Source organism: Chelonoidis abingdonii, chromosome 2, assembly GCF_003597395.2.
Source record: "Chelonoidis abingdonii isolate Lonesome George chromosome 2, CheloAbing_2.0, whole genome shotgun sequence".
Taxonomy (NCBI): Eukaryota; Metazoa; Chordata; order Testudines; family Testudinidae; genus Chelonoidis; species Chelonoidis abingdonii.
The window spans coordinates 160783359-160802728 of NC_133770.1; positions in this window are offsets into that span (position 1 = coordinate 160783359).

A 19370-nucleotide genomic window follows, 5' to 3' on the forward strand; every position below is an offset into this window, starting at 1 on the left:
CCTTGGGAAACAAGCACTGAGTGGTGGGATCACATTTCATGGAAGTCTGGGATGATGAGCAGTGGCTGCAGAACTTTCGGATGAGAAAAGCCACTTTCATGGGACTGTGTGATGAGCTCACCCCCACCCTGCGGCGCAAGGACATAAGATTGAGAGCTGCCCTGCCAGTGGAGAAGCAGGGGCTAATGCAATCTGGAAGCTGGCAACTCCAGACAGCTAACTGTCGGTCAAGGCCACGTTTGGAGTGGGAAAGTCAACCGTTGGAATCGTGTTGATGCAAGTTTGCAGGCCATAACGCATCCTGCTAAGAAGAACCGTGACCTGGGGAACGTGCAGGACATGTGGATGGTTTGCATAAATGGGTTTCCCTAACTGTGGAGGGGCAATAGAGGACGCTATATTCCTATTCTGGCACCACCCACCTAGCATCCAGTACTTTAATCGGAAGAGGTATTTCTCTATGGTTCTTCCAGAGGCCTTGTGGATCACCGTGGGCGTTTCATTGACATTAACAGGCTGGCTGGAAAGGTGCATGATGCACGCATCTTTCGGAACACGCTGTTCAGGAAGCTGCAGGCAGGGACTTTTTCCCAGACCGGAAGATCACAGTAGGCGATGTTGAAATGCCATTGTGATCCGGAGACTCCGCTTAGCCATTAATGTCTTGGCTCATGAAACCATATACAGGAAGCTTGACAGGAGCAAGGACTGGTTCAACTACAGGCTGAGCCGGTGCCGAATGACTGTGGAGTGGCTTTTGGCCGTTTAAAGGGGCGCTGGTGATTTCTGTATGGGAAGTAGACTTGGAGGAAAGCAGCATCCCCACGTTATATCTGCATGCTGTACCCCTATAATATTTTGTGAAAGTAAGGGTGAAAGATTCAGTCAGCATGGACCTCCGAAGTCAGCGCCTGGAGACTGAATTTGCACAGCCAGAGAGCAGAGCTACTAGAGAGCCTAGCACAGAGCTTCAAGGATTAGGATGCCTTGAGGAGGAATTTGAGGCTGAAACCAACAGTAATGTTGGTGCCTTGCAGGGAGTGAAGTGCAGTGGTTCAATGTTAGTAGGAATCTGTTTTCCCTAAGCTGATTGCAGTGCCTGTTTCTTTCCTGGGCTAAGGGTGTTTGACTTTCTGCAATAATAAACTGTTTTTCAAAGCCAAGAATTCATTTATGAAAGAAATAACTTTATGACAGACACACAACATTTGGGAACCTAAAGGGCAGGGGGTGTGGTGGGGAACTGTACAGTCACAGGTTTGACTATTCCTGTCTGGATGCTGCATGACTGCTGCACTTCAGGATGCCTATACTGCAGGTGAGGGGGTTAAGTGCAGAGGGTAAGGGTCATAGTTCTCAGGCTGGTTGGTGAATGTACAGGTGTTGGAGGCAGCTGGTGGTGGTAAGAACCTGGATGCTGGGAAGAGAGGTTGAGCTGACATTGGGCACAAGGGAAAGACCTTTGGGACGAGGTGGGGCCGGCGCCGGTAGTGCTCTGCCTGCATGGCTATGAGCACCTGAGTAGAGTCCGCTTGGCGTGCCAGGATGCTTATCAGCTGCTTTGTGCTTTTCTTCCAGGCCGCTGTGTTTTCTGGCGGATCCTGCTTTCCCTTTCTCTCCAGTCCTGCACTTTTGATTTTCTGTGGTAAAGTGATCATACTGCTTGCAGGAGGCGTCTTGCTTTTTCGCGGCTTTTCCAGAGGTTTTGGAGTCTTTGAAGCTGGTGATAACACGGGCAGCCGAGAACTCAAGGTTCTCTTGTGGAAAGGCAACACTTAACAGAGGCAGCATTGTTATATCTCAGAGAGTTATTCCCACACAGTGAAGGAGTAACATTCTTCACAATAGCATAATTTTCCCACAAAGAGAGCGCACATAACACACTGGAGCCCAAAATGGTGAGTAAGGGAACTGATTGCTTCAGGCTGTACTGGGGTTTCTGTGCGTTGGGGAAAGCAAACAGCTGCAGGGGCACCTACATCTGAACACTCTCCAACATTTCCACAGGTGTGAGGCCACTAAGTGTCACAGCATTATTCTAAGTAATTTTAAAAAGGTAAAGGCTATAAGAATATGGAGTTTTCCCTTAGGCCTCTCATGAACAAGAGTCCGTCCATGTTAAACTCTAATTGACCTAGCAGGCCAAAATAAACAAAAGCCTGGTGTAACAGCCGTTATCAGTTGCAACAGTTCTAATGGTCTAAAGCAGAAATAATGAGGCCTGGCACCTTTAGCAGAGGACAAAGATAACTTGCAGAAGGAAAATTACTAACGAGCTGCCGCGGCCAAGTTTACTTAATGCACCTGCGCTTATGTAACTGCTACAGGGGAAGAGAGGAGAGGGGGGAAGAAAGAAAGTGTGTGAGAAAAGAATGCTGCAGCCAGACAGAGAGGGAGGGGAACGGGGCTTGCTGTGCAGCGAGAAAGTTCTCATGGATATAAGGAACAGACTGCTTGTTTTAGGGGTGCTGGATTTGAGGCATGTCAAGTCTCCAGCACCACTTTGAGATCTCAAATAAACTCTGCTTGCTTTCTCCCTGGTGTGTTTATTGGCGCTAACACGCCGGGCACGGACTACAACTGTTATTGCCTCAGCAGTCTATCTGCCACAACACAGGAATTATCCTGGAAGATATCTCACTGCGCGGTCACCGTGGTGAAAGCGGAGGGTCTTCTACAGCAATGCGGATCCACCCCTGGCCCCTATGCAGCTTGCCTCTGTGGGCAGCAAGCCCCCCCGCCCTCTGGCACAGTGGCACGGATGCGTTAGCCTGGACTGGGACAAGGACACACGGTGGCTCTCCCAATAAACTTGTGCAAGCGCATTGCCTAATGCTCTGGCTGAAACTTTGAAAGGAGATTACCAAGGCTGATTACCGCGACGTGATGACCACATCATGCGCTATTCCATCTCTGGGCATCATGCAAAACGCTCCTTCCTTGCCCCGTAAAAATTTCCATCCTGAAAATAAAAGCCGCTTACCGGGAACCCGCTCCTCTGTTTGTCCTCCACCAAGTACCGGCTGCTGCGACTGGCTACCTTCCTCCTGGCTTGAGAAGAGCTCCTGGCTGCATGCCTCCAGGGACTTCGGGGTGTCTCCCCCAACCCCAGTACCCTCACTTTCTGTTTCCTCCTCCTCCCCTCCATCTCCCCCCCCTGCTCTGAAGCATCCATCGTGGTTCTCGGATTGGCGGTGGGGTCACCCCCAAGTATCGTGACCAGCTCTTTGTAAAAACGGCAGGTCGTGGAAGCAGCGTCAGAGCGGCGGTTTCCCTTGCGGGCTTTGCAATAGGCATTCTGCAGCTCCTTCACTTTAACCCTGCACTACAGCGTGTCCCGGTCATGGCCCCTTTCCAGCATGGCCTTTGATGCCTGCCCAAAGGTATCGTAATTCCTATGGCTGGAGCGCAGCTGGGAGTGCACAGCTTCCTCCCCCAAAACATTGTTGAGGTCCAGCAACTCGCCATTACTCCATGCTGGGGCTCGTTTGGCGCGTGGAGGCATGGTCACCTGGAAAGATTCACTGATTGCACTCCACACCTGGCTGAGCAAACAGTAAGGGGATTTTTAAAATTCCCAGGGCATTTAAAGGGTGAGTCACCTGAGGCCAGGGCAGTAGAGTTCAAACTGATGAGCAGAGTGGCTGAACAGGCATTCTGGGATACCTCCGAATACCTCTGGAGGCCAATAACAGCGCTTTTGGTGGCCACACTGATGGAGCAGCGTTGCATCACCAGTGCTGCCGTCATTATTCCCCAGCCGAGGTGGAGTACATGCAGCGCTGTAGCCAGGGAGATACAGTGCTGTATGTGCCTTGCAAGTGTGGACGGTGAGTGAATTGTAGCGCTGTAAAGCCACCATCAGCGCTGCAACTCTGCAGTGTAGCCAAGCCGTAAGAAAACCCTGCCAGTTAACTGTATGAAACAGCAATTTTCAAGACAATCTACCTGTGCATGTGCATTTCACAGCTCTATGAAAAATTCTCTCTGAAGCAGAAAGCTCAGCTCAACTTTAATTGGGGAAGTTGCAACTCCTGCTCTATTATATATCTAATCCATCATATTTCTAAGGCACCTATCAAAGTGATATCTAAACAGATAGCTCTGAAGTAGCCAAACATTTACTGTGCGCAAAGGGCTCTTTAAATCACTGCGGTTATTTCCTTTCAGAAGCAAGTGTTCACTACAACAACAGTTTGTTCCATCTCACTGGTCAGTGGGACCTCAGTGCTTCGATAAGCATAGTATGCCTCATGTACAATTGTACATAACTAGACTTCCTAGCTCCAATTTGTTTGCCCCATAGAGGTAAATCTCTTCCACATTTGGGTCATATCTCCTACTCCCCAGCCAATTTCTACAGATGTCACTGTCACCCCACTAGCTTCTCCTGCACCTCCTCAGGGTGTTCTCCACTAGTTTGTTCCTCTCCCTTCTAAATAGGGTTACCAAATGTCCCTATTTTATAGGGACAGTCACAATATTTGGGGTTTTTTCTTCTATAGGCGCCTATTAACCCCCCACTCCCTGTTCTGATTTTTCACTCTTGCTGTCTGATCACTCTACTTCTAAAGCACATGGCTGGAGCAGGGAACTGAATGAAGTGTGTGGGCGGGACAGGAGTATGCACTGCTGTATGTTCTTTTCCCTATGCAAGGTCTTGATTTGTGCTCGACTTCCCATTTTTGCCCACGTGCACCAAGCTGAGCAGAGTCTTGAGGACTGGCTTGTGAGAGAGAAGTGAAAGGTCAACATGGATTTCCTTTTGAGAAACATTTCCTTTAATATTCCTTATCCACTCCGTACCCATTACAGGGCCTGATCACCTCAGATTTCTGATAAAGGGTGTGCCAAGCCTGCAGGGGGTCTGAGGCCATCCTGGACCAAATTATCGTCCGGTGCTACTCCACTGAAGTCAGTGGAGTTATGCCACTAGAAGATGTGGCCCTTTTTCTTCCCAGCATGCTTGTCAGAGCTGAGAAATTTCTTCTCCAGCTGGAAATTTCAGCGGAAACCTTGTGAGAGTCCCATGGTTCCAATCAAAGGAAACCATATCCAGAGAATGAACAGCAGTTTCTTAAAACAATAGCCCTATGATGGATGGAAAGATAGTCTTCTGGGAAAAAACCTAGCAGGTGGTCCCTGGAGTCCTGAGTCTAAGTTGTCTGGATGCTTCCAGAGCAGGAAGCCCTGTGTCACCTGATAGCGCAGAGATCCAAAAGGCAGCATACTAAGTGACCCTGCCCCCCACAACCTTGGGGATCGTCCAAAGGAAGCAAAGCTGCTAGGCAAGACCTTCCTTATACACCCAGACCCTGCAGCCAAAGCAGAGCTTTTTTGCGTCACGAACTAAAGCCCTGCTCTTTTATTTTCAGAAAATGTTATACTGCCGAGAGGTGGCAGCTTGACAACTTTGCAATCTGAAGTCTTCTGCTACCATATGGAACAGGCACAGCACAAACTGAAGCAGGGCATGTTTCCAGTGCAGTGTCCCTCAGTCCTGATCTGGAGGGACCACTGCACCGGAATGCAACCCTGTACTCATACCCTAGCCACTGTTGTTATAATCTTGGTACAACGTATGCCTGGTGAGGTATCATTTGAAAACTCGTAACTTGCTGATCAGTAAGTTCATGGTAAAAATGTGTGTAGTAGCATTATGTGTAAAGTTATAAATTCCCCCTGTATGATGCTAAAAATATGTTCAGATTCACGTTGCACCAAATTAGTCAAACAGACGTGTCTTGAACAAAGGAGTGTATATTCATCTGTTTACTACTTAAATGCAAATTAAGAGTCATCAAGCAGAATGGCGGAAGGAAGAAAACAAAAAAAAGCTCACACAGGTGAAAAAAAACAGCAGGGAACATCCTTCCATGCAGACTCTTTGACAGCTGATTCTCAGCTGGAAATGCTTTCCAAAGGGGAACTGAAATTATAAAAAGGAGGGGCAAACACCCCAAGGGACCCCTCTGTGTCTCACTATCCACCTCACCCTTTGTACTCGAGAAGACAAAAGAAGCAGACAGTGGACTCGTGGCAGAGGTCCTGACCTAGAGATTGGTCAGTAAAATTGCTGGAAGCCTGTGTAGAGAAACTTTGCTTGAATCTAATATAGTTTGTGAAGTTAGGCACTAGAAAGCTTTTTATCCTTCTTTTTTTGTAACCATTTCTAACTCTTATGCCTCATCGCTTGTACTCACTTAAAATCTCTCTTCGTAGTTAATAAACTTGTTTTATCTAATTCAGTGTGTTGAATTTGTAGTGTCTGGATAACTCCATTTAAGATGGCAAGTTGTGGTGTATTATTCCCTTAAAGGAACAATGGACTTGATATATTTGGACTGTCCAGGAGAGCGCTGGGCAGTACACCACATACATTTTGGAAGTGGGGGAGATCTAGGCCTGGGAGTGTGTTGGGTTTACCTTGCAAATAGTAACCAAGGCTGGTAAAAGCCAGAGTGGTGGCTGATGTTTGCCGACAGGCTGCTAGGGTCCCAGTTGCTGGACCAGAGCTATAGCTTTACACAGATACTCAGGGTGTGACTTGAATGCTGGAAGGCTGTTTGTGAATGGCCAGGGTGGGAGCTACTTCAGCAAGGCATTATAAGACACCCTAGGTTGCATGGTAAGGGTGACATAGCCACTCACTGGTCTGGAATGCACCCTTGTATTTCACAACCTGGAGAGTTCTGTACCTGGACAATTCTGTCTCTATGGTTCATTCTGTCCTTCTTGGCCTCTCTGCACCAGTTGCAGACATGATTTCTGTGACAGAGATACTAGGAACTGGTCTGAGACTCACCAGCATTTCATACAAAGCACCCTAAAGGTAGTCCCTCCAGAACAGGGTTGGGGTGTAATGTGGTAAAAATATGCACTGTTGAAGGTTAGGCTACACTGTTCTATGGAGAAGCATCTCCAAAGCTGTCAAGACCTCAGGTGATAACAACTTCAAGTCACTATCAACATGGGCTGGATTCAAATTAGTGGCCTAGACATAAATAGCATCATGGCCTATTGCGAATCCTGTGAGTCACAGCCAGTCCCCCAAACCCCAACACAGACCATCCAGCAAACCAGAACCCAGTAAGAAAAGAGAACAGAGAGAAGCAAACTGATCAGGAAGAACAAACTGCTTGCCTCCAGGCTGCAGTCTTCAGGTTCTGTCTGCTCTACAAAAACAACAGTACCCACCTGCTGAAGTGAAGAAACAGATTGACAGAGCCAGAAGAGCATCCAGACGTCCCTACTACAGGACAGGCCCAACAAAGAAAATAACAGAACTCCACTAGCTGTCACCTTCAGCCCCCAACTAAAACCTCTCCAGCGCGTCATCAAAGATCTGCAACCTATCCTGAAAGATGATCCCTCACTCTCACAGATCTTGGGAGACAGACCAGTCCTCGCTTACAGACAGCCCCCGAACTAGAAGCAAATACTCACCAGCAACCACACACCACACAACAAAAACACTAACCCAGGAACCTATCCTTGCAACAAAGCCTGGTGCCAACATTGTCCTCATATCTATTCAAGTGACACCATCGTAGGACCTAATCACATCAGCCATGCCATCGGGGCTCATTCACTTGCATATTTACCAATGTGATATATGCCATCATGTGCCAGCAATGCCCCTCTGCTATGTACATTGGCCAAACCGGACAGTCTGTATGCAAACGAATAAATGGACACAAATCTGACATCAGGAATCATAACATTCAAAAACCAGTAGGAGAACACTTCAACCTCTTTGGTCACTCAGTAACAGATTTAAAGGTGGCAATTTTGCAACAGAAAAGCTTCAAAAACAGACTCCAATGAGAAACTGCTGAGCTTGAATTAATAAGTAAACGAGATACCATTAATTTAGGCTTGAATAGAGAATGGGAATGGCTGAATCATTACACAGATTTAATCTCCTTCCCCATGTTAAGTATCCTCACACCTCTTGTCAACTATCTGAAATAAGCCATCTTGATTATCACTACAAAAGTTTTTTTTTCTCCTGTTGATAATTGCTCATCTTAATTAATTAGCCTCTTAGAGTTGATATGGCTACTTCCACCTTTTCATGTTCTGTATGTATATATATCTCCTTACTATATGTTCCATTCTATGCATCTGAAGAAGTGGGCTGTAGCCCACGAAAGCTTATGCTCAAATAAATTTGTTAGTCTCTAAGGTGCCACAAGTACTCCTGTTCTTCTTGCCAGGAGAGCTAGTTATTTTTATTTGTGTAGCAGTAATTCCCAGAGAACCTGATCAGGGCTCCATTGTGATAGGCACTGCATCTGCACGCACACACAGTAAAAACCAGTGCCTGCCCCAAAGAGCTAGCAATATAGGCTATGACAAGACACAATATGAGAGAAAGAATGGAGGAGGACTAGTAAAGTCAGCATGTTATTGTATAATAAGCAATTTCCTTGGCCCCCATCCGGCTAACCATTGTAAACCAGTTAGGGGATATACATGGCTCCAGTGGGAAAGTCGATCGGACCTTAACTGCATTTCATAGACTGGGCAGAATAAAGCATTTGCCTGGTTACATTACAAGGTAATATATCAATTAGAACCATGTCTGTAACTGGACTAGGAGACAACTAGGTTGTACCTAGAGCTGATCAGGATGTTTTTGATAAAACTGTGTCAGAAAATGCTGACTTATAAAAACTGAAGCTTTTAGGGACAATATCAATTTTGAGGAGGAAGGTTTTGTGGGTATGGAATGTCTGGCCACAGAGACAGATCAACCCCAGAATAGCCAGGGGATTGGGGCATTTATGGAACTCTGCCTAATTCAGAAGTGGATCTTGAATGTGGGTTCAATGTGAGTGCCCTAAGCACCATGCCACAGTCTCTCTCTCTCTCTGCATTAAAGATTTCAGTAGCTCTTGGTTTTGCTTCATAGCAGAAGAGGAACTAATGGCAAAACCACAACTTTTTTTGAAAACAGAATTCTCGTTTTCCAGCCAGCTAAAGTGGCAGGCACGTTCTGATGTAGTTGCCAATCTGAACTGAATACACAACCTGGGTCACATTCACTGGTTGCATACAGGGTTGTGGTTACAGAGATATCATAAGCAAGAGGAACAGATTCTTTCATAGGTGTGAGTTTATTTGCTTTTCTCTGTGGTTGTTTGGATTTTACAAGACCATAAAATGATTTAATCTGAGAATGTAAAAAGAATCTGGCAAAGATCTAAGTACAAAACCAATTACCCCACCCCAGCTAGCTCATGGCACACGGTTCCACCTCTGCACCCCTCCCATATAACCTGGGTTCCATTGTGCTCAACAGTGCTGTTGGCAGGATGACTAGGTGAATTCTAAAAGTTTTGTGCAGTTCCATATGTGAGATTTCTAGCCCGTAAGAGAAAGTCACTGATTTTCTCCATTTGGCTTCAGTAAGACCATTCCTGTTCTTAAAGTTATGTGTGAGTTATTATTTATTCATATCACAGCGGCACAAAGTAAGGCAAGACTGGTGCCCCATTGCGCTAGGCTCTGTACAAACATACAGTGAGACAGTCACTGCCTAGAAGAGCTTACCATCTAAATAGATGAGACAGGCTAGGGAAATACAGGCACATTGTAATTTGCTCAAAGTCACCTAGTGGCTTAGTGGCAGAGGTAAGAATTGAACTCACATCTCCTGAAACCCAAATCAGTGTCTTAACCACTAGATCACACTATCTTGCCCATAGTATGGTGGATCAAGGCCTTTGAAACAGCCTCTCACTGGCAAGAAATATCTCATATAGGACTGTACAGAACTACCAGTCCTTCCACCCCTGGGGCAGTCCTGTAGCTAGGAAAAAAACATGAAGTTTAGGAAGAGATGGATCCCACCTCCCCCCGTCAAAATAAAAAAAAAATGGAATAGGGTGGCCGGTGATCCTCCCGTGAGCAATTTGATATGCTCCTCTCCTTGCCACATCAACTACTACCGCCATCCCCCTACCTTTTTGTGGAACCCTTCTGCTCCCCTCCAGTTATGCTCCTGGGCACCAGAACACTTTGTAGGATTCACCCTCACCATTTTTCTGATGTTCCCATAGAATTGGTTTAAAGTAAGGATCACATTTGCAAATGGGTTTTAAAAATGCCCCTCCTAGAGCATTTGTTTGGAAACACAGATGTAAAGGGGCTTTTTTGTTGTTTGTAATGGGTGTGTACATAGATTTTTCAGTTGCATTGTTTAGAGGCCCATCTGAAACTTTGGCTTTAAATAGGAGCATAAAGGCAAAAATAATGTTGAGATAACCGCATGGGCTTTAACATATTCTCCCGGCTGAAGGGCTGCCGCTGGGAGCTGGTTTATTGTGGCAATTATAAGCTTTACACCTTGCAACCACAAGCATAGTGACATGAGCAGACCCTTGTGCCTGCATGGAACCTGATTGAAGTCAGTGAGGCTCTCTGCAAGTGTAGGGATGTATCCACGCAGATCCAATTACCGGATCTGGCCCTTGGTTTGTTACTGGTGAATTGCTCAAGACAGCTGAGCTGTATGCACACAGCTATTATTGGGAGCCTACTCTCAAGAGCTGGGCTGTGCTGGGCTGTGGCTGTGCATGCTGGCTTGTTGTTGTAGGATTGCCTGTCAATCCCTGGACTGCAGTCTCTGATTTATTATAGCAGGGTGCTCAAGAAGGTGGGTTACTGCACCCAGGTTTGTCACTGGATTGTTCTGCATGCACTGTCTTCTTCACTCCCTCTGAAGCATCTGGCACCAGCCACTGTCAGAAGAAAGGATAGTGGGCTAGATGGACCATTGGTCTGACCCAATACGGCCCTTCTTATGATTTGTTGTGACAGGTTACTCATTGATGCAGGATCCTGGTTGTCTTGGCAATTCAAGGGTATAGACATTGTGGATTATTAAAAAAAATTCTCCAAGAATATTCAGGGGATTTTCTAATACAGTCTGATGAGGGAAAGGAGGCGGAGGCTGATGTGCTGGGGTGAGGGAGACAAGTAGCAATGGTTTAGGGCAAGGGCTCTCAATCTGGGGGTCGTGACCCCCTCAGGGGGTCATGAACTTATTACGTGGGGGTCAAAAGTACATGTACAAAACAGAGAGCAACTGCAATAAAATATCTAATTTAAATCTAGCGTTTTAAAAAATTACACATACCCTTCCATGGCAGCGTAGTGTATTTACTTCAGAAAGTATTGTGAACATATAAAACCATGATCATTGCTCCTAAACAAAATATATATATTTGTATTATTACCACATTAAGAAAATTGGACTGCAGGGATTGTAGTATCATGTGCTCAGGTTTGTTGCCTTGAGACTAAAAAGGTGGGACTTTGAAGAGGCTCATTAAACTGCAGACAAATCAGAAAACTGAGATCAGCACACCCAAAATAAATAAATAAATACAAATTAACAGTCAGACACACAGAGAGGGACAGTACTGGGGGGCAGAGGTGTTTGCAGGAGCCATAACCACTCCAAAATTTGCCTTAGTGCCCCGCAAAGCCAAACTCTCCCAATGCAAAAGTCAAATGTTACCCAGAAGTAAGGGTGGCCTGATATGGCATTGTCACCCTTACTTCTGCAATTCTGTGCTGCTGCTGGCGGCAGCACTGCCGTCAGAGCTGGGTGCCCGGCTAGCAGCTGCTGTTCTCCCACCACTCCGCTCTGAAGCCAGCACCTGCTGCCAGAAGCGGTGCAGAAGTAAGGATGACAATGGAGCATTAAGTCTGCTATGAAAATGATATTGACAAAGTATCATTATGCAGCCCAGTATTAACCCCCCCAGTATTAAACAGTAACTAGCTTTTCTGCTTCTAACAATAATTCAATAAAATGTGTTAGTCTTAATTTAAAAGTGGTGAGAAAAGGTATATTCATTTTAAACAAGAGGGTTATACATTTAGCATTTAAATATATATAAAAAGTGCTTTTAATTTATAAACGGGAGAGGAGGGGGTCACACTCAGGCTGTCTAGAAGGGGGTTTCACAAAAAGTTTGAGAGCCACCGCTTTAGGGCAAAGTCCATGTGTGCATTCTTCGATAATTATGTCAGCCCAGGAGATGACTCAGCAGGGCAGGGCTTCTCCGGTTTCTCCAGCGAAAACAGCCCCCTTAACTCAAGGAGACAGGAGGTTTTGGCTTTAACCCTATAACTGTTGGAACGAAATATCTTACACACTTACTCAGTCACACCAAAGGATCCACAAACTCCTATACGTGCAGTACCACTGAAGCCAAGCTACATTTGGATCGGGTGACCAGATGTCCCGATTTTTGGGGGTCTTTTTCTTATATAGGTTCCTATTAACCCCCACCCCCATCCTGATTTTTCACATTTGCTTTCTCATCACCTTACATCTGGAGAGGGCAAAAGCAAGGTTCCTAAAGGGAGAGGGACTTTTTGCTGCAAGATCAAACTAATAAATCTTGCCGTCACACAACTACATGTTTGAAAGGCTGCGTTCAAAAGACCCACCTAGAGCTCAGTTTATGTACCTGGGAACAATGGTCTCTTAACCAGCCAGGATCTGAACCTCTGATTCTAGGGTTTTTCCATAGTCCACTGAGGGTATGTCTCCACTGCAAACCCACAGTGCCTAGTTCTCAGAGCCTGGGGCTAAAAATAGCAGTGTAGATATTCCTACCTGGGCTGGAAACTGGGCTCTGAACCCTGGCACGTGGGGAGGGTCTGAAAGCCAGGGCTCCAGCAGGAACGTCTAAACTGCTCTTTTTAGCTCCACAGGCCTCAGCCAATTGACCCAGGGGGCTCTGAGACTCTGTGCCACAGGTTTTCCTTTGCACTGTAGACATACTGAAAGCCACTTCCTCTGGGGTAACTGGAGCTGAGCAATGGCTGAGCCAGCTTCCATTGAAGACAAAGGTAGTTTTCTCATTGAATTCAGTGGGATCAGAATCGGGCCACACAAGAAGCCAACTTCTTAACCCTTTCTCTGCAGGCCCATGAACTAAGCTGCTAAAGGAGCTTTGATCTAAAATAAAACCTCAACAAACAAATTCCCATTGACTCGATAAAATAACCCAGTGCTTTGAGAGCCTCAGGATAAGGCAATACAAAAGTTCAAGGTATTATCTGTAGTTTTCATAGTACAGGCACACAGTTTCTCTCTTGGCTTTTGTAATGTCCAAAAGAGAGATAATAAGAACAATGGGCAAAGCAGAAAAGCCCCTTCACACCATACATGTGTTACAATAGCACCTGGAGGTCCAAAGTGAGATGGGACACATTTGTGTTAGACAGTAAGAGACAGTACCCACCCCAAAAAGCTTCTGAGCTAAATAGACAAGACCAGCCAAAGATTGGGAGAAAAAAAAATTAACATCTTCATTTGACAGCTGGGGACCTCAGACCCAGAGAGGTTAAGACCTAGACTTTTATAAGTATTCAGGGTTGGTGCCCTCAGCCTAACTGATTTAGGAGCCTAATCCTCATGTTCAAATGTGATGGGCTTTTGCTCTTAAGTGCCTAAATCACTTTTTAATATGAGACTTAGGTGTTACAATACTTAACCTGAATACCTTTAAAAATCTGGGCCAAAGTGGCTTGTCCAGGGTTATACTCTGGTACAGCTGGGAATTAAACTCCATTCTCATGAGCCTCAGCCCAATGTCTTAACCTCAGACCACCCTTCCTACCTTTAAAAGGAATGAACCTTCCATTCATGAGAAAATTATTTGATTATTCTGAAGGGGTGGCTCAAGACGGTCACTTGATCTCAACTCCCCTTCGTAAATGAACAGACTAAAGTGCTGACAGGCTGAGACTTCAACTTAATATTAGAATTCAAAACATATGCATGCCAAGGAACATTGCAGTTAAACAATAAGCCTGGAAAAACATTGGAACAGGAGGTCAGTATTCAAATATCCTCATGCTTCATGCACTCCTTAAAGAAATGGACATAAGCAACAGTCATGGAACATCAGGGTTAGAAGGGACCTCAGGAGATCATCAAATCCAACCCGCTGCTCAAGGCAGGACCAATCCCCAAACAGATTTTTACCCCAATTCCCTAAATGGCCCCCTCAAGGATTGAACTCACAACCCTGGGTTTAGCAGGCCAATGCTCAAAGCACTGAGCTATCCCTCCACCTGTTAGGGTGACAATTACTCTGGATAGGACAAAAATGTCTAAGCTGGGATATGGAGCCAGATCCTCAAAAGTTTTTAGGCATGCATGGGAATTTGGCGCCTAAATACTTAGGAGGATCTGGGCCATAAACCCTTCAGCTTCAGGGCATAAAAGACGCCACTGTGCAAGGTTAACCATTAACTGAGCAAGGTGAAGAAGAAACTTCCCCTATGGGCAAGTTATTATGTAATCATCCATTATAGGCATTTTACACCTTGGGAGCTCCTGGTCTTGGTCACCGCTGGAGGCAGAATGTTGGATCACTGGTTTGTATGTCCCAGTGGTCCTCTTTCAAGAGTCTGTTAGAGCACTAGGAAATTAATTTTGCAAACAATTTTGTTTTGAATCAGAGGTAGAGAGACTGGGAGCTGGGATGAGGATTTGGAATCCAAAACCAGCTCCGGTTCCCAACCCCTTTTCAACTGACCTTGGTGACTCATCGAGGGCCTGATTCTCCTCTCACTAGTGCCAGTTTTACACCGTGACAGGTTTCAGAGTAGCAGCCATGTTAGTCTGTATCTGCAAAAAGAACAGGAGTACTTGTGGCACCTTAGAGACTAACAAATTTATTTGAGCATAAGCTTTCGTGGGCTACAGCCCACTGAGTTACTCATGATTTATACCAGAGTGAGAGGCCCTTAGAGTATACTTTGCTGGGTGATAACGACTGTGTGGAGCAGGGGCAGGAGGCGTGAATCCAGAGTGTTCATGAAAGATAAACACACACAGACATCCTCCGTCATCTATGAGGCAAACGTCTGCCCTGGAGTTAGATCCTTAAATGGCAATAATGTCATTTTCACTGATGGGTTGATGGAAGTGAAATGTTTGCCTAGAGCAAAGCAGGTTGTGCAGGTGGAAATTCCTGCCTGGTGGAGTGAATCATGAGTCAGGCCTTCAGCCCTTTGTGAATGTCATGTAGAGTGAACACTTCTGTGGGGGTTGGGAGCATGTTAACCACTCATAACTACTCTTCAGGTTGCATACCCATATACAGAACGCTTATTTGTGTTCAAAGCTCTGTACAAACATTGTCCATTTGCTTCACCCAGTGTGGTGGATATAGGATGACCAGACAGCAAGTGTGAAAAATCGGGACAGGGGATGGGTGGGGGTAATAGGAGCTTATATAAGAAAAAGCCCCAAATATCAGGACTGTCCCTATAAAATCAGGATATCTGATCACCCTAGGTGGATAAGTAAATATCTCCGTTTCACAGACAGGGGGACTGAGACAGGCATCCTGGTTCCACAGCGGGTGACTAGTGGAACCAGAGGCAGAACTCAGGACTTCCCGATACCCAGGGTTCTTATTAAATATTAACTATTATTAAAGTAGTGTCTAGGATTCAATGTCATGGGCCAGGTCCCCATTGTATTGGCCCCAAAGAGCTTACAGTCTAAATCAAGAGACAACAGATGGAGACAGACAGGGAGAGCACAATGAAGCTATGAGATAGTATTGTCTAAGTGGACAGATAAAAGGTTGTATTCATGTCATCAGACCATGCTGCCTTTCTCACTATACACCTCATTGTCACAGTACATCATAGGGAACAGTGCAAGTTATTAGTTAAACTGGAAATCAAGTCAAGTTCTGCCACACACTCACCATGAAATCTTGGACAAAGTATTTCCCCAGTTTGTGCTTCAGGTTCCCCATCTGTCACATGGAAATATTAGCTTCTTCCTGGGGACACAGCAAGGCTTCCTGAACATGTGCCAAGCATTCTGGGATCCTCAGAAGAAAGGTGCTCTACAGAGAGGCAAAGTATTACCATTTGACATGGAATATATACTGACACTCAAATATTTTTGCGAGGGGCCGGCAACTCCTACAGTTGCTCTAAGGCACTGAAATGATTAAGTTGTAGCTAGCTGTAGTCAAGACACACAAACAGATGTTTTTAATTTAAAAAAGGAAGGAGATTGAGCCTGCATACTCTTACTCATGAGCCTGGGCAAACTGATTTAATTTACAAAGCTCACAGAAGTGTGGGCTGCCTATGGGAATAGATGGGCCCATCTGATGAAGCTGTCCTGCAGCGATTCAAGAGCATAAGTACCAGCCTCAGGGCAGCCTGTTAAGAACCAGATCACAAACTCCAAATTGGCTGTGATGTCTGTACTTAGACTGCACCACCCAATCATGACATGTAAACTGCTCAGACACTCTAACAGCCTTAACATGGAGCCACAGACAGTCCCCTGGGTGCTCTGATCCATCTTGTCACCTAGGCGAGCCTACCTTTGCGATAGGCTGTTATACCATGAATCACAACAATATTTAGGTTACTCTCAATCCCCAAAGGCCAGTCACTTACCCCAGGTCAATTGCGCCTTAGATCTCCCACCAAAGACAATCCTTGTAGCCAATCCCATAATAAACTAGATACAGATTTATCAATAGGAAAAAGAAATGAGAGTTATTTACAAGGTTAAAGCAAGTAAGAACAGAAGAACGGCCACTCTGGGTCAGACCAAAGGTCCATCTAGCCAGTATCCTGTCTTCCAACAGCAGCCAATGCCAGGTGCCCCAGAAGAAATTAACAGAACAGGCAATCACTAAGTGATCCATCCCCTGCTGCCCATTCCCAGCCTCTGGTAAACTTATATACACAATAGGTTTCAATCTTAAGTTTCAAAAGGTAATAAAAGCTTCTATAATAAGCAAAGCTCTATATGTCCTTTAGGGCTAACCCAGGCCAAGCACTGGGGATCTTTTGCTTATGCCTAGTAATCCTTGCCCTTCAGAGTCCAAGCAGAATAGAGATCCAGTTCCTCCTTGTTAGGGGTTTTTATTCCTTTCACCCATTCTCCTTTGAGCTGGAAACTCAGCTGATGGGAAGAATTCACTTGCAAAGTTCATCTTCATGGGGTGAGGGGAAGGCGAGAGAGTAAACAAAGTCTTGTCCTCTTCAATGTTCTCTGGTCTGTTTGGTGTTGATGGGCCTTCCTTATCAGGCAGGACATAACATCTTCTGCTGGAGATCAGCATTTCCTACTATTAATGTTTCCTTCCTGGTTGGTGATTTATTTATATAGTTACAGAGGCTTACAATGGAAACACTCAAATATTATCATAATACAGGATCCAAATGTTAGGAGATCAACGCATGCAGCAACAAACAAGCATTCCATAAAGTCTAGACACATTCTTATAATTCTAATACCTATTTTAACAATATGAACACACAGGTGAGCCAGACTGATTTCAGTTATGTACAGTATTTGTCAGTATTCAATAGAGACCTGAGGACCTTGGCATAAGCTGGTTGCTGGTCTGCCAGCCAGAGCCACCTGTCCACATTTTCCCAGGATCATCTCTTTTTTGGAGGTAGCTCTCCTGTTGTAGATACTATTCCATCCCTCATACTCTACACTAACATAATCTCTACACTAAAGGAGTGGTTATTTCAACACCTCTGAGTCAGACATTGCATCATCAGCCTGCAATTGTTCTGAATCCCAGCCAAACCACTCATGATTCATGGGTCATGGGATGCTCAGAGAGGCAGCTAGAAGTGAAATTATACTTTTCATTAGAGAGGTTAGATTGCATTTCCAGAGCTCTGGGCTACAGAATAGATCTGGCACAAATCAGAATTTGCTGAGTCCTGAAGCTCATTGGAGATGTAGCAGTAGAGAGATTAGTAAATTACAGTTTGTAAATCTAGGCTCTATTTCAGAGAGACAGGTTTGCCCTCATATGTACAGTTTCTATAAAACGGTGTCTGGGAAATGAGCTAATTGCGCAATGGGAGAAAATTCAGGTTTAAAAATAAAAAAGTCCCTAAAAAACCTCGGCGAAAATCCCCGCTTGAGTCCAGAGCTGGAAAGACATGAATCCTGTGTAGAAAAGAGCAGGGCTGTGCATTCTGTGAACAGACATATAACACCACCACAGACTAACACATTCAGGGTTACTTTGCACCTTGTGCACTCTTTATACTATTCTGATATGGTAGCATTTCACACCCACTTCACAGCAATGTAAATTACTTTGACTCCAAATTCACTTCCACTGGTTTTAATATCAGTGTAAACACTATTATCCTTAGAAAGCTGAGTCAACTACCCACAGCCATGCTCAGAACTGCTGAGCGTAACCAAAAAATACAATATTAGCATTAGCGGCAGCTGCTATGACTTGCTATTGCTGCATGTTTAGCAATACTAGAAGAATTCCACCCTCCCTAATCAAAAAATGACGGTTTACAAAAATGAAAAATTTCAGGAACAACTGTTGATATTTCAAATAGAAAAACAACAACCCTATTTTCCACAATTTTATAAAAATTAAAATGATTATTGATCAATTACTGAAACAGAGAATGTTTTCTAATTAACAGCAAACCAAATGAGCAAAAAAAAAATCAAAAATTTATTAAATACAAATTTTGATTCAAAAGTGGCACAAAATGTTTTGGAAAAAATAAAAATAAAATGGGTCCATTTCCAACTCTGAGAATTGGAAACAATATTGACATTTTTCATGACAACATTGACATATCTTTTGACCAGTTCTAAGCAGCTTCAGCTGAACATGGCCCTGTAAGTCAAAACATCTTAAACTTTTCCTGGAAAACAAATACATATAAGACTGAACAAACTATACAGGTTGAAGGAATAGCTTTCAGCTTTGGGCTTCCATGACATTCCCTGGGGTACAATCTAGACTGATTGACAGCTGTGTCTGCTCAGTTCCCCGACTTGGGGTGCCTTTTACACTGCTATGCTGTGAGAGTTACCACTCTTGGTCTGCCCACACACAGCCTCCAGCATGTAAATCATCCCCAGCTATAGTATATGAATGCTAGTGCCAGCCACCCATGAATTACACCATGGGCAACACCAGCCAACTCCAAATCTCAGACTTTCCCCAGAAATGTGTGTCTTGTATTGCCCAGCACCCTCCTGGACAATACAAGCTCATATAGAGTCCATCATTTCATTAATGGAAAATGATCAGCATAAATCTTGTTATCTTCAGTGGAGTTCCCTAAACAAACACACACTAGTTTAGATAAAACAGTAAAACAAGTTTATTAATGACAGAAAGATACTTGTAATCACTTCAACTCTGACTTTTATGCCACATTAGATTTTGTTACAAAATAAATAAAAGGTAAAATGCATCTAACATCTAACTTAACAAGCTAATTGAATTCAAAGGAAAGGTTTTTCTCACCACATGCTTTAGCAGTCTTACTGGCTAGAATTC